The sequence below is a fragment of the Cupressus sempervirens genome, chromosome 10 (genome assembly GCF_028749045.1).
Source record: "Cupressus sempervirens isolate cs-2001-9-10 chromosome 10, ASM2874904v1, whole genome shotgun sequence".
In the NCBI taxonomy this organism is placed as follows: Eukaryota; Viridiplantae; Streptophyta; class Pinopsida; order Cupressales; family Cupressaceae; genus Cupressus; species Cupressus sempervirens.
The window spans coordinates 33652545-33668962 of NC_143127.1; positions in this window are offsets into that span (position 1 = coordinate 33652545).

The window sequence follows — 16418 nt, forward strand, 5'->3', positions numbered from 1 at the left end:
TAGCTTTGTATTCACTAGTTGCATTTTTTAAGAAGTATTAGAAGCATTTTCGACAAACCCATTTTGAATATTATCCTCAAATTATATCAATTCCACAAGACATCTCTTTGATGCACTCTGTTAAACAATTTACAAGACATATTTTCACATTTTACATACATATCTACTAACACACTTACAACTATGTTTGATAAAAATCCCCCTTTCATTATGCTTTGAGATATATCAAAATCTTGTTTGAAAAGAGTCCAATTCTGGCACAGGCTAGGAGGGTACTTGCAAAGGTTGTAAATTTGGCATTTTTTCAAATAGTTGACATGTCTTGTCTATCCCTCCACATTTTACATACATGCCTACGAGGGCACTTGAAACTACAACATCTAACTAAAATTCCTCTTTCATTATCTTTTGATGGATATCCATATCCTTCTCCAAAGCCCTTATTATAGCACAAACACGAAGAATGTTTGAAATTTTGGCTTTACACTTGTTAATTGCATTTTCTTGTAATTTTCTAAAGCATTTTGAACATACAGGGAGTCAAATTAGAACCATTGTATGGTGGAGAAACCACAAACCTTAAATGCATACAAAGTTTAACATCCTAACCTATACATCAAAGTAATTAAGAAGGAATATGTAAAATATGGAAAAACACAACAAAAACTCCCTCAACTAGGCTTCAATGTATTTTCTTGCTTTTCCAAGAGTACATGTGTATCTCCCATGATGATTTTGCACTTATCCATGAAAGCAAATAGACAATAGAACTTCAATAAGATTTTGAAAGATGTGGTTAAAGAAATGAGAGAAAGTGAAGGCAATTTGTAGGATTATGAATCCAAATCACCAAATTAGCAAATGTGGGCACAATTGGAAATGTGACAAATTATGACATTATTGATGCAAAAAAAAGAAAGCACAATTAAAGGATATTGAAGGGAAAGGGATATGCTAGAGTAGTGGGATAAGGGAAGAGGAAAGTGTAAGGAATTCAGAGGCTAGAATATAGGAGGTGGGGGCTAATTAATAGGGATTGTATCCCATGTGGAAATGTGAAAGATTATTTCAATTTAAAAATTCAATATTCATTACAAATTAGTAATTAGGAATTAGGAATTTTGAATAACTAAAAAGTAGCTGGTTAATTAATGTGAAATTAATCAATTGTGAGACTTTGGAAAATGGATAAATAAATGAGATTTTGATAGGGAGGCCCTAGGAGTTTAATGTTTCTTGGACTTTCTCTACAAGAATACAAAAATCTATGATTTTTATTTGATGCTAAGGACATGAATCTTCAAGTTTTGAATAGAATTTATTCCCTACAAGGTTCCTCCTAGAGCTTCCTAGTCAATATTTAGGTAAAGACTACTTTCTCTTCCAAGCTTCTCTTCATACACCTACCAAAACTTTCTCAAAGATCATCATAGTTCATTAAAGAGTGGATTGACTCCAAAAACCTCATATCACACTTGGATCAACCTCAAATACTAGTTTCTTGAACCCAAAGTTCACTGAGACCAAAAACAAGCAAAATAGATCTAGTAGGACTAAGCCCCAATTAGGCCTTTATTTTCACTTTTTGAAACTTTACTACTTTTTTTCCCAAATAAACCTAAAAATAGATAACCATATCATAGAATATTTTGGGAGACCTAAAATATTTTCTAGTTTTTAGGGTTGCAACTTCCAATGTACAATACCCTAATCCATTTTTAGGCGTATTTTGCTTGTACAAGGCAAAGAACCAAAGTTTCTTCCACCAAGTTAACAAACTATATTCAACACAAGGTTTAAACCCTGCACATAGACTCTCCTAACACAACCAATACCACTAGATCATTACTTTCTCAAATCAATAAAATCTTGTAAATGATCTTGTTTGCAATGTTAAGTATCTAGTTGGGCACACTGTCTGCTCGCCTAGAGCTTGAATGCAAATTCACAAACATGACATTTATGCATTATACCAATTGTAAAATGATACACATGGCCTATTCTTCCATTTTTACAATGGCCATTATATTCCTATTGTGGATTTACAAGATAGGGGCCTTTTTATATTCAAACCATGGCAGTGCTAGTAACAAAGCAGTTACAATTTGAATTTTATTTAGGACAGGTCAAAATTCTGAAACTATGAAATAAACTATACAAAAAGGAAGAACACAATGAAAAATATCTGATTAGAACAAACTTAATCACTATTAAATCCAAAAACACACTAGTTTCTCATGTTGGAAGAAACTGTATGGGAAAATTGCAAAAACTATCATTTGTTCAATGTTGCAAAATGTGTTAAATGACTTCCAACCTTTGTCCAATTGATCTAGGAGCCTTACATATGCTTCCTAGTGGAATCAAAAAATGTTCATTTTGAGACAAAATGTGAATACCAAACCCAAATGCCAATTCTGGTTGGCACATCCAAATTGCATATTAGAAATTATAGAAATTAGCAAATACAAATTCTGCTTCATTTATAAAAAAAAAATGACGCCTTAATGATAATCATGCTCCACTTATTTCCAAAATAATACTTTTTCAAAAAATACCAAATATCTTATGACAACCTCTTACACTTTTCTTTTCGACTCACTGGTAAGATCTCTTACACATCTATGACACTCTCTTATATTTGCAAGGGAAGAGACTGAATAGCCTCTAGGGAGCCCAATGACCGACACAGTATTGATACAAATACCCCCCAACTAAAGCTTTTAAAAAATCCCCAAAAATCAATACACATACTAATAGTCAATAAGATGTACTAATAGCCAATCACACATGTTCTAATAGTTGATGCCTTATTAGCTTTCTTGGTTGTTGATATGTCCATTTGTTCCCAAAGTACTATTTTTGTTGGTGAGTGGTTATTGAGGGGTGAACATAATGGGAATGAAGAGAATGTTTTGAAATGACACATTTTGACCACTTTGTACTCCATTGCCTCTATAGAGAGCTTCGTAAATATGAAAACACCTAAACCTTAGCTTTAAGCTCTTTAGTCACCTACAGAGGTTCACTAAAAAAATTAGTAAATTTCAATATACATATTAGGAGTTCTAGATGCACAAAGTTAGTCTAGGAAGTTATTGGATTTATTCCCCTACTTGAATTATGTTGGTTAATTATTTTTTCTCTTCAAATTATTCATTAATTTGACTCACTTTAACCTGAATCTAGGAAACCAATTCAACCAACAATTACAAAAATCATTATTGAATTAACGATTTTCCTCTAAATTGTAGAGACACAACTCTTTTGTGGTGGATATGAAATGGATATTGTTATAATGATAGGAGTTTCTTTATGACATATTTGTGGAGATTTTATAAAGATTAATAAATTTAATATCCCACACTTAGCTGAAAACAAAATGCTAATTTCTGATTTAAACACAAGAGTTTTGTCAACGATGAGAACTAAATAAAAGTAAAATAGATAACATAATTCAATACACTTTCAAATCATAAAATTCACAACAAAGTTTAATGTTTATAATCCTTCTTCCCTTTCCTCCATTTATTAATCATCACGACACATAAATTTACAAATTGGTGAACAATTAGTCTCTTAATAATCCAAGACTTGATCAACCATGTCTCAATAAAAGGGGGGATTTTAGAAACTCCCAAATGCCCTTTCTTGAATTTTTCCCTCTATTTATGAGTTTTTTCCCCTTCTCATGACTCTTGGGTTCCCATTTCATAACTATCGTTCTCGAACAAACTGATCATCCCACCTTTTTAACTTCCTTATTCTGACTTGTCTTCCCTTGTGTAACTAAATATTAAGTGACGAGAATGTTTGAACACCGTCGAAGAGAGTGATCCAGAATATCCAAGGACTTCAAACTGAAAAATTCAAATTTTTAAAAAAATAAATCATATTTTTAAAAAGTTTTTTCTAGGTCATAATAAATGACTTTTTTGGAGGCCTTTTGCTCAAAATTTGAAGTTGAGAGTTTCATTAGTCCCTAAAAATAGGTTGTTGAAGGCTCCTTGTTTTGATTGAAACTAGATTTTTAGTTCTTCTTTCCAATGGTGCAGACAATTTTGAATTTTGAGCTCTAGGTCAAAAGTTATGACCTTGACAAGTTGGGGTAAATAAATACCTAGTTTTTGAATAGTTATTAGATAAATATTTTTATTTTGAAATCATGGTTGTGGTGACTTTTGATGTTCCATCATTGTATATATTCTTACATTTTCAAAGAATAAGATGGCTTTTGGTTGGCTGGTGTCGTGGACTATAAAAGCCCTTTTCCTTTCCATTCCTTTTTTGAGTTTTTGCAAGTGTCCAAAATTTGAACATTGATATCGCATGTTTTTAAATCATACTAGATGTTGTTGTTTCAGCCCATTTTGTAAATCAAATTAGTGGTATCAGAGTGGGAACGCTCTTGTATGCCAGCTAGCACAAGAACCGCTTATCAAAGATTAGGATTGGCCACACAATTTTTTTTTGAATACCCTCCTTTGTGGCACACAAAACCAAAGTTTTTAGATAATTCATCAGTCACTGTTAAGAAGATGACGGAAGTGCTTTGGCCTGGCAATGAGAATAGATGAATTAGTTTGCATAAATGTTACAGAACTAGCAATCACCCAGTTTGGTAGCACCATTCCATGGAAATACCCCATTTAAGTAAAGGTGAATATTTATATCCCAAATTTTGAAGGAAAAGTTGATGAAGATGCTGTTGATAATTGATTATCAAAATTGGATTGGCATTTCTCTATGAATCATTTCTCTGATGCATAAAAAATAATTTTTCCCTCTTGAAAGCTAAAAATCATGTGAAACTAGCATGGGCAATAAAAATGTTGAATAAAGAAAGAGAATCACTTTTTGGAGTAGGGTTAGAAATACTCTTTGATAACAAGTCCAAATGGGGAGAATTTGTGGAATACATAAAAGAAGCATATTGTCTAGAAGATATATATGAACATAAATATATAGAATGGCAGTTGCTTTGGCAAAAGAGGGACCAATCTGCACAAGATTAAAACATTACATTCCATGCACTTTTTGCAAAACTTGGTATAGAAGATTCAAAGAAGCACTGAATTTTGAAATATCACATGTAGCTTCATAGCTATATTCAAATTGAGATTTAATTCTTGAATATTGAAACATTAAAAACTCCCTTCAAATATGCTACAAAAATTGAAGAAAAATTCAATCAGCTCAAGGGAAAAGATATTACTTTTCAAATAATAAACCAAGGGGTGAAGGTAGCAATACAATTGTAGGAAAACAAGTGGAAAAGGAACCTCCCTCAAATCCACCCAAGAATACATGGTGAATTGCTAAAAAGACACAAAATGATACATGCATATGGTGTGAGATACATAAGAGCCCAACCCATAACACAAAAGAGTGTTGAAGCATTAAAAACTTGATGACAGAAATACAAGGAGAAGAAGTTGAGCCTAAATAAACTCCAATAGAAACTTTTGGTAAATAAGAGAATGATTCAGTGATAGAAGAAGACTCGTATGTTGTAGTTGCAACTACAAAAGTAGTGCCACATGAAGATGAAGAGGGATTATTCCATTCACAGATGTGGGTTGATGGAAAGCCTCTACATTTTATCATTGATAGTGGTAGCCAAAAGAACTTAATTTCTATGGAGACAATCAAAAGGTTAAGTTTAAAAATGAAAAGACACCCACAACCATACTTTATGGGATGGGTTAATGAGGAGAAAAACATTTAGATAAATCAATAGTGTCGCCTACCATACTCAATCAAACCATTCAAGAATGAAGTATTTTGTGATATAGTACCTTTAGATAGCTATACATGTATCAAATGCATGGGTTGTATGAATCTAGACCATGTAGTATCAAATATCACATGTATGTCCAACTCAAGCTGCTTCTTTGATTAGTAGTAAACAATGTAAATGTTTAATTGCTCAAAATATAACTTTTGTCTCCCTCATGATTTGTCCTAAGAAAAAAAGCCAGTTCTTCTTCACATGCATGCTAAGGTGGCCATGTAACAATATATAAACAAAAAGAGATGGAGTCAATTTTGAAAGAGTACTATAGTGTGTTTAAATCACCAGTAGGGGTCCTCATACACAATCACGTCAAGCACTCTATTGATTTAATTCTAGGAACACCTTTACCACATGAGCCAATATATAGGAGGTCAGTTTTGAAAAATGATAAAATTAAGCGACAAATTCAAGAACTGATTTAAAGGGACACATCAGACCAAGCGCTTCACCATGTGGGAATCCAATTGTTTTGGCAAGGAAGAATGATGGGAGATGGAGACTTTGTATTGATTATAGGGCACTTAACAAAATTATTGTAAAAAATAGATATCCAATTCCTCAAATTGATGATCTTTTGGATCAACTTAGGGTGGATAAGTTCTTTATAAAAATTGACTTGAAGTGTGGATATTGAACCAAGTACCAATTGATTAATAGATCCATGCAGATGACTGCATTCAAACCAAGGAAGGTGTATTTGAATGGTTGGTTATGCCTTTTGGCCTTAAAAATGTTCCTACCACATTTATGAGGTTGATGAATGATGTGCTTAGACCATTCATTTATTCTTTTACATAGTTGTTTATTTAGATTATATACTTATTTTTAGCAAATCCTGGTATGAGCACTTGCAACATGTTGAACAAGTGATTTTGACTTTGCAAAAACATAAACTCTGTGCCAAAATAGAAAAGTTCTCTTTTGGTATGCAAAGCATCCAATACTTAGGGTATGGAATTGATAATGAGGGTGTTCATGTGGATCCTATAAAGATACAAATAATTAGAGATTGGCCACTTCCTAAAAATTTCACAAAACTTTGCAGTTTCTTGAGTCTAGCTAACTTCTATTGCAGATTTGTATTTGTTTTTTCACATTTATCCTGGCCTCTTAATCAACCACTCAGGGGTGTAACACAAGAAAAATTTCAGTGAACAAAGAAAAAATAATAAGAATTTGAGGAATTAAGACTAAGATTATGTTCAACTCCATTATTGGTCCTTCTAGACATGCAGCTATCATTCAAAATAGAAACATATGCATCAAATTATGCTCTTGGTGATGTACTCATGCAATATAGGTACCCTATTGCATATCATAGTGAAACATTTTCTAATACAATATGAAGGTGCCCCACCTATGACAAGGACTTATATGCCATTGTCCAGGCTTACAAATAGTGGAAGCATTATATATTGGGAAAGGAAACTATGATACATATAGATCATAAACCTCTTCAATTCTTGCAAGCACAAGGGAAGTCATAGAATGATAGACATCAAAGGTGGTTAACTTATTTGCAACAATTTCACCTCAACATTCATCATAAAAAGGGGATTAGTAATAAAGTAGTATATTGTTTGAGTTGGCCTCTAATCATAGGATTCATAATTGTATTGGATTCCTGTTGCCATCAAACAAAAACTTGGGCTCAACTATATGGTAATGGTCCTGATTTTTTGACATTTGTAATAAAGTTTTATAAGGGAAGCAAGCTTCTGATTTTTATATACATGATGGGTTACTTTTTCATATTGGTCACATATGTGTCCCCAGTGAAGAAAGGGAGAAAGTGATATGGGAAGCACGCTATAGTCGGGTGGCAGAACATTATGGTATTGGTGAGACTACTGCAATTCTCCAAAAGTATTTCTATTGGCCAAAAATAGAATAGGATATATTTTTATATATAAAATCTTGTGTAGCATGTGTAATTGCAAAGCCTTCAAATCATAAATTGGGCCTTTATCTACCATTACCTATGCTTGATAAACCATGGTATTTGTAATGTCCACACTTTAGCAGTTAAATTAATTTCCTATAAAGTTATTAAATAAATTAAAAAATTAAAATGTGACTTTATATTTAATTAATTAAATTAATTATTGTATTACAAGGGAGAAACTTCTAGAGTGCGTATTAATTATTGGAAGAAGGGAAGCCTCTAGTAATTTCATTTTCTAGAAGCACAATTAATTATTGTATTGCAAGGGAGGAGTTTCTAGAAAGTGCATTAATTATTGGAAGGGGGAAGCTTCTAGCACTTGCAATTAATTAATGTTTTAGTTCCTTCTAGAAGGGTGAAGGAAAAGGATAAATAGGGGTGAGAGTCTCATTGTGTAACATCAGATTTTTGTGAATGACATTTGATAAGAACTTGGATGTGTGACTCACATATCTTTTCTTGGCATTAGAGGATATTCATCCTCTCTTGTAATGTTCTAGACATCATTCCCTTGGGGTTTGGCATTTGGAATACATTACGTTGTACTTGATTTTGTCATTTTGAGAACTAATATAATTTCAACATTGGTTCAATCTTTAGTTTCCATAAAAAATCTATTTCAGCAATTGGTTCAATTTCTGGGCATTTCTAGGGTGCCCATTATAGTGGTATCAGAGCTATAAGTCCTACCATCATGTGGAGGTCTTATAGGGAATTTGGAATAGTCGAATAGAGGGAAAAGTGTTTGAAAAAATGCTCAGATGGTTACTAGGTACATTAGAGGTGGGGCAACATTTGCAACAAGAGCAGAATAGGCAAATGGATATGATGTTGTAGCTAATGGCTAGACAGATGGGCATCAATATTGGAGATTTTTATGTTGCTCTAGTGCATGAGGTAGTTGATTCCTCAAATGGGATCAAGACACCACTTGAAAAAGATGTTGGTAATTGTCAGGAGTCCGCATATGAAGCTTTGTTAGGAGATGGTGATGCAACAATAGTGGAATTAGAAGAATGTGAGGATATTGTCATATCAACAGCCACCTCTGTGTTCGTTGAAACATCCGATGAGGAGTTTAGTAGTATGCATGTAGTGGTTGATGTATGTTCTAATAATGGCACACATGTTGATCATGAGTTTTAATCAACTACAGATTCGGTTAAGTTTTCTATTGCAGCAGTTAGTGTTGTTCTTATGTCCACATATTTCAATGCAGATAGACCTATTGTTGATACCATTAGCATGAGTGCATATGGTTCACTTGTCTTTACATCTTCGTCAATACATGTTGGTGATGATGGCGATTCCAGTCCAATATATATTATGTGGGTGGATACAAAGAAGAAAAGGTTACAAAGATCTTCTACAGAGTTACCTTCTAGTGACATTTTGACTTCTACATCATTAGCACAAGTTTTGGGTGCTAGGTTGTAGGATATGTGGTTGGTCCTGATGGTGCTGGTTTGCAATTGGTTTAACGTCCACAAGAGTGTCACATACTACTTCATTTGGGATCCAGGTGGAGATTGGAGTTCATTGTGTCGCTGGATTGCTTGAGGACAAACAATTTCAAGGAGGGCAAACTGTAATGTCCCCACTTTAGCAGTTAAATTAATTTCCTATAAAGTCATTAAATAAATTAAAAAATTAAAATGTGACTTTATATTTAATTAATTAAATTAATTATTGTATTACAAGGGAGAAGCTTCTAGAGTGCATATTAATTATTGGAAGGGGGGAAGCTTCTAGTAATTTAATTTTCTAGAAGCACAATTAATTATTGTATTGCAAGGGAGGAGTTTCTAGAGAGTGCATTAATTATTGGAAGGGGGAAGCTTCTAGCACTTGCAATTAATTAATGTTTTAGTTCCTTCTAAAAGGGTGAAGGAAAAGGATAAATAGGGGTGAGAGTCTCATTGTTTAGCATCGGATTTTTGTGAATGACATTTGATAAGAACTTGGATGTGTGACTCACATATCTTTTCTTGGCATTAGAGGATGTTCATCCTCTCTTGTAACATTCTAGATGTCATTCCCTTGGGGTTTGGCCTTTGGAATACATTGCTTTGTACTTGATCTTATCATTTTGAGAACTAATATAATTTCAACATTGGTTCAATTTTTAGTTTGCATAAAAAATCTATTTCAGCAGTTGGTTCAATTTTTGGGCATTTCTAGGGTGCCCATTACAGTATTATATTTCAATGGATTTTATGTCTAGACTTCCAACTAGCCAGTGGGGAAATGATTGTATAAATGTGGTGGCAGACATATTTTCTAAAATGGCTATCATGGTGGCTTGTAAAAAAATTGTTTCAGCAGAGGAGACTGCCAAGCTATTTTTTGAACATGTTTAGGTTTTCAAAAATCATTATTTCTGATAGGGATAGTAGGTTCATCAATAATTTTTGGTCTTCACTATGAGCTAGAATGGACACAAAGTTGACAAAGTCTACAACATTTCATCCTTAAATAGATGGCCAAACAAAGGTAGTCAATTGAATGATTGTTCATATCCTTCGAATGTATCATTACAAACACCCATGTACATGGGATGAGAGCTTGTCTTATGTACAACATAGCTACAATTGTGCACTCCATAATAGAATAGGGCACAATCTATCTAGGGTTTGTCTTGGTTATCAATCATTGGTACCTATAGATGCAACACTACCTATCTTGCAATCTAGTAGTCCACTAAACACTGAAAAGAAGGCAGATAAAGTAGACAAAATTATTGAAAAGATTAGACAATTGCAACAACAAGCTCATGATATTTAAGAGCATAGCAATATAAAGTGTAAGGATAGACATGATAATCATAAAACTCCCCATCATTTCTAGATTGGTGACAAGGTATGGCTACATATTCAGAAGGAAAGCCTTTAAGGACCTAATAGAAAGCTTCATCCTATTCATTATGGCCCATGTACCCTAAAGAAACAAGTAGATGAAAATGCTTTTGAACTTGATTTGCCACAATGTTTGGGATAACATCCAATTTTTAATGTGGAATTTTTGTGACCTTATTTTCCTCCACTATTGGACATCTCTCAAGCTGTTGAACATATTTAGGCTATAGATTTGAATCCATCCACTACTACTCCATTATAGTGTGATCATGTCACTGAAGTCATGCTAAAAGCTTTGAGAAATCAAAAAATTCCTCCCTATTGTGTAGTTCAAGCTAGTCAGTTCTCTCATCAGGGCAAGTGGTTAACCAAGGAATAGATTGGAGCACAACTCCCTCATATGTTGCAAAAGCTTGATCTTAAGGGGGAAAATGATCTAGAATATCCAAGGACTTCAAATTGAGAAATTGAGAAATTCAAAAAGTTTCATATTTTAAAATATTTTTTCTAGGTTTTAGTAAACTACTTTTTTAGAAGTCTTCTACTCAAAATTTGAAGTTGAGAGTTTCATAGGTCTCTAAAACTAGGTAATCGAAGGCTCTCTATTCTAGGAGTGAAGCTAGATTTTTAGTTATTCTTTTCAACATTGCAGGTGGTTTTGAATTCTGAGCTCTAGGTCAAAAAGTTATGACCTCGGCAAGTTGGGGTAAATAAATATCTAGTTTTTAGATAAATATTGTTATTTTATTATAGCCACATATACATTTTGACTTTTAATGTTCCATCATTGTATATATTCTTACATTTTTGAATAATAAGATGACATTTGGTTTGTATACGACTATTTTCAAATTTTTACAAGTGTTTACAAAATTTGAACATTGATAACACAAATAATGAATCACACCAAACATTGATCTTTCAACCCATTTCATAAATCAGATCAGAGAGACAAAATGAGTATCTTTAGCTAATTAAGTAGAATTGCAGATAATGATAGAGATATTATTTTTCCATATGCTATCTACAATCATCGTGATCCCCTTAATATTATTAGTCCCTGCCTTTAAAAAGGCAGAGACTATTGTTTTCATGCGAATTATAAACTATTAATATGTGCTTCCGAACTTTGAAAAGAATCATATATCGTATGTTTCATGGTGTTTAATATCTCCAATTTGTAAGTAAATTTGAATTTGTCTATTTTCCTAATGGTCCATTGGATTTTTCCAGTGGTTTAATTAATTTTCTAAATGAAAAATATATAAATGCGGCAACATTTCCAAAAAAAAGCAAGATAGCTGTAAAGCTGTCGTTAATGTTGGAGAGGATAGTTCACATGCTTGAATATTAAGTCTCTCCGTTATTAGTATTCATTGCCACATTCAAACCTAGAGCTGGCTTTTTTGGATGCGATGAAATCCATAATCCAAATTTTCTCAGCATTCATGTGATGTGGAGAGAGGTCCAATGCAGAATGCAAAGACAATTTATAGAGCCGTGCCTTCTAGTCCGCACCATAATTTCTCAAGTAAGTTCAATTTTGGAATCGATTAACTTCATGATTTTTTTGCATATTGGTGTTTTCGACGGCTATGTTGATTGTAATTATATCATTACATTAATTTTGATAGTCACAATTTACTTTCAATTTTTTCCAGTGCCCACAACTGCATTCCACTTGAAAAAGTTTTTTAATTCCACTAATTTTGGTTCTGTTCACTGTGATATACTACCCAGAGAAATAAACCCTAATGTATGACCTATTCATGTTTCAGTAGTCATTCCAAAAAATCATGCTTCATCCTAAATTCTCATTTTCTACACATAATTAGTTTAACTGTATGCTTTCATCTTTTGTTTAGTCTGCTAAGAAAGCAACATTAGAGCTAAAGGTTGAAATCTTTATCGAATATGAAACATCAATTTGGCAAGTGCTTCAAGTTTAAACTATACAAGGGATTTTAATTTTACTAATGTTAGAGATATTGCCTTAATCTCCCATATTTTATACACAAGATGTATCCAGTGTAAATCCATACAATAACTAATCTCCCATATTTTATACATCTGCTTTCTATGACAATTAGTGAATATCAAGCCCTTCTTTGAAAGTATTGGTACAGAGACTTGTGATATCCATAGCTTGTTGCCTCCACATCAATTGTTTATGAAGGAAAATTAAGCTTGCTTGCAACTCTGTCAACTTTGAGCAACATTGAATTTCCAATGCAGGAGCTTGGGAAACTTTACAAAGAGCACCCAAACCCATTTAGCTTTTCTTCAAAAGAACTACAAAATTAACTACAATTCTATTAGAATCTCAAAGATAGTAAGGCTTTTGTTGTGAGAATCATAATGATTTTCAACCATTTTGGAATAAGATGCAGGTGACTTTCCTTACGGCAGCTCAACGAATTTAGAATGATTTCGATGAACACTGACACCAACATTTGCAGTTGCTGAATTCTCTTGGCGGCTACATTTTTAGGGCTTACCAAGACAATTCATGGCTGGATGATGTGTGGCCCAAGTTTCGATCCTCTGTTCAGGGGGAAAATCCTTAGCTGTTTGGCTTGCTGCCAAAGTGCTTTAAGGTATTGTAATTACTACACATTTTTTTAATCTTTTCGTTTGGTGATTTGCTGGGGTTTTGTTTGAAAATCAGATCAAATGTATAAAAATATTGAAATTTGGGATAATGGTGACAAGTATTTTTTGGTTTTGGTGGAGGCGATGAGTGACAGATGATTGTTAGAAAAAATTAATAATTTTTTTTGCAATTCGTATAAATTTTTGAATTTAATTACGCTCCTAATCACTCACTGATGCATACTTAAATTCTGTTTTCCTGATTACTAACAGATACAATTTTACTTCCAATTCAAAAGTTTTTTAAATTTGAAATTTTTTATTTAGGTATTTTTCAAACAGCGTTTTAATCTTTTTATGTTAAACTAATATTATTGATATGTAGAAAGAAAGATACAACATAATATAATATAATTTAAGTCTATTATATATATCAAACATAAAATAGATATAGCAAAATATTTTATTGAGACATAAAGAAAAATATTAATAAGTAATTGAAATTGAATTCTCTTCATTTGAATTTTGTATCTTATTCCAATAAAACTAAAGTAAAAAGAAAAAGAGAAAGTTGAGAGATTATATCTATTTCTTTTGAGCAGTGTAGTGCAATATCATGAAAACTAGTATGATCAAATAGTTTGGCACAATCCCAACCTCATCCCTTATGATGAAAACAAGTATGATCAAATAGTTTGGCATGATCCCAACCTCCCTTAGAATGTCAGAGCCTTGCACTCAGCAAGACGACCCATTGACATGATCAAATAGTTTTATCTCTCTAAAAGATGTCAGAAGAATCTTCTATGTATAATAGAATTATCTTCAAGTTGAGAAATATAGAAGGTGAAAATATTTCTAGTCCTAAAATTCTAAATCTCGAACTAATCAAATCTATGAAGGTGGGTGTGGAAATTTGCAAAGGCTGGACTATGCCAGGAGGCAAGATAAGAAATTGATTGTTATAGGGTAAATTGATTAAGCTCTTCAATACACATAGTTGGAATGACTTTTGAAAAGAAAAAAACTTCTGCATGCATTAAAAAGCATCTCAATTATGTGAAGCTGATTGCTCCATCATGCCTTGATGATTAAGAATTCAATTTATTTTATTAGATGTAGTAAATGTAGTTCATAAAGCCAGTTAAAAAAATCTAGAAAATATTGACTTTATACTATTGGATGGAGTAGATGTAGTTAGGAAAGCCCTTCCAAATGATTTTCAAAGCATAATGATAGAATGAGGAGATTAGAATGACCAAGTTGTTGACAACTTTCAACAATAGCACTCTGCACCTATTCATGAACTATAAATTTGGGGGTGTGGAAGAGTTCAACTCTTCTGATTTTTTTTTTTTCAAAAATCAATCAAGTCAATATAATTTCTTGTGGAACATTACCTGTTATTAGAGTTTCAGTTTTTGGACTTTGCTCGGTGCTCACCATACAAGCTTCTGTTTTCGCACATCCCACATAATAAAGGCCTAAACTTTGTATCAAATGAATTTACAAAATCTGAATATAAAAGACCATCTATTCTAATTTATTGTTGTATTAGTTTGCAAGTCTCATGCTATGATGGGATTGGTATTTTATAGATTACAACCAATCAAACAATTTACTTTCATAACAATGCCTATCATTACATAATAGATTTGGGACACAACTTCTAATCACTTTTTTGTGGTTCGGAATATCTTAGCTATTCAGTTTCAGTTTGTCAACAATTTAAATTATAAGATCATTGGTAGAATAATTTTTATATTCTCAAGTTTAGTTTATAGCTATGCAACATTTCAGTTTTAAAATGTCTTGGATTTACCCATCAGTAAGTGATTTTACCATTTTATAATACTATGGATTCCTGAAGTGTCTATATTTAAGGTTGATCAAGACAAAAATAGTGATCATTAGACATGTCCATCTACAACATATCTGATCGGGTATTGGGGCCTCAAGATTTAATTTGAATATTTTAGAAAGTGCTAACTGGATTTTATGTTCAGCTTTAACGTGCTCATTTGATCGGGTATTGTGTCCTTGCTTAGTATTATCTAATAAGCATTTTTTTTTTGCTTGCTGAAGTCATGAATAACGGAGTTTTTTTGACACTGGTAGATAAACCTCCATTTGACCTTATTGACTTATCACATTCTACAATATATGCACCAAACAATGATTTTGTCATGCAACTTGGAACTGCTCTTGTTAGCTTATTACACAAAAAAAAGAAGTCAAAAGAAGTTGTTCATGAGACAGGAATATTTTCAATCAATTTGGATTGCAAGGCCCGAAATGCACAACTACAGTTTGACTGGAAATCTTTTATTTTTTGTTGTTTGGCAATTACTGAAACCAAGAAGCAACCAAGAAGCTGAAGCACAGATGTGAATCTATAAACCTATCTACAAATACACAACACTAAATCATTTATACTAACTAAATCTAATAATTTATCTCTTTCTTCTTCTTATTGCAATAGGCAGGAACTGTAGCTCCCACTGAGCTCTTGTTACCACATGGGCTCACTTCAATTCGTGTTTGAAAATCTTGTATCTTTCCACAATCTGCTTGTCTTTTTTTTTGAAATTTCAAAGGCACTTTATAATAAGAACCGATTATGCTATGTTTTTTGAAACTTTATGTGACAAGAAGATTAACTTGTACTATGGGATTCCCACATCTTTTCTTGATTGATCTCTAGAATACTTAGTACTCGCTTCATGATCTTTCAAAACCATCATGGGGTTGGGCTTGAATTTATCTGCAAACATACCGAATAAAAGTTACGACTCCCAACTAGACATATTATTCGTAGGCCTTGAGGATGACTCCACATTCTCCGATTCAATTTTCTGCAACCCATATCACAGAGTGAGAAACTGATATGTAACTGAAAAACTATGAGTGTCTTCTTCATAATCCATGATCTATATATGACATGGACAAACACCAGAACTCACGTCTATTCATTTTCCCTTTGGCATTTCTTGTTTATACTCAATGACTACAAGAACTCTAGCTACCAACAAATTTAAGATCAATTTTTTTTTCAGATTCAATGTGCTAGTTCAGTGTGCTCAGTTACTATTAGTCAATAGCGCAGCGTGAGCCTAATGTATAACAGAGTAGCTGGGCCCACTGTTATTCAACCCTTCCAGGCTTTCAGTGTGCGGGTTGAGCCTGACTCAAAATATGCAGATCATGAAAATCAAATGGTGAAAATTTC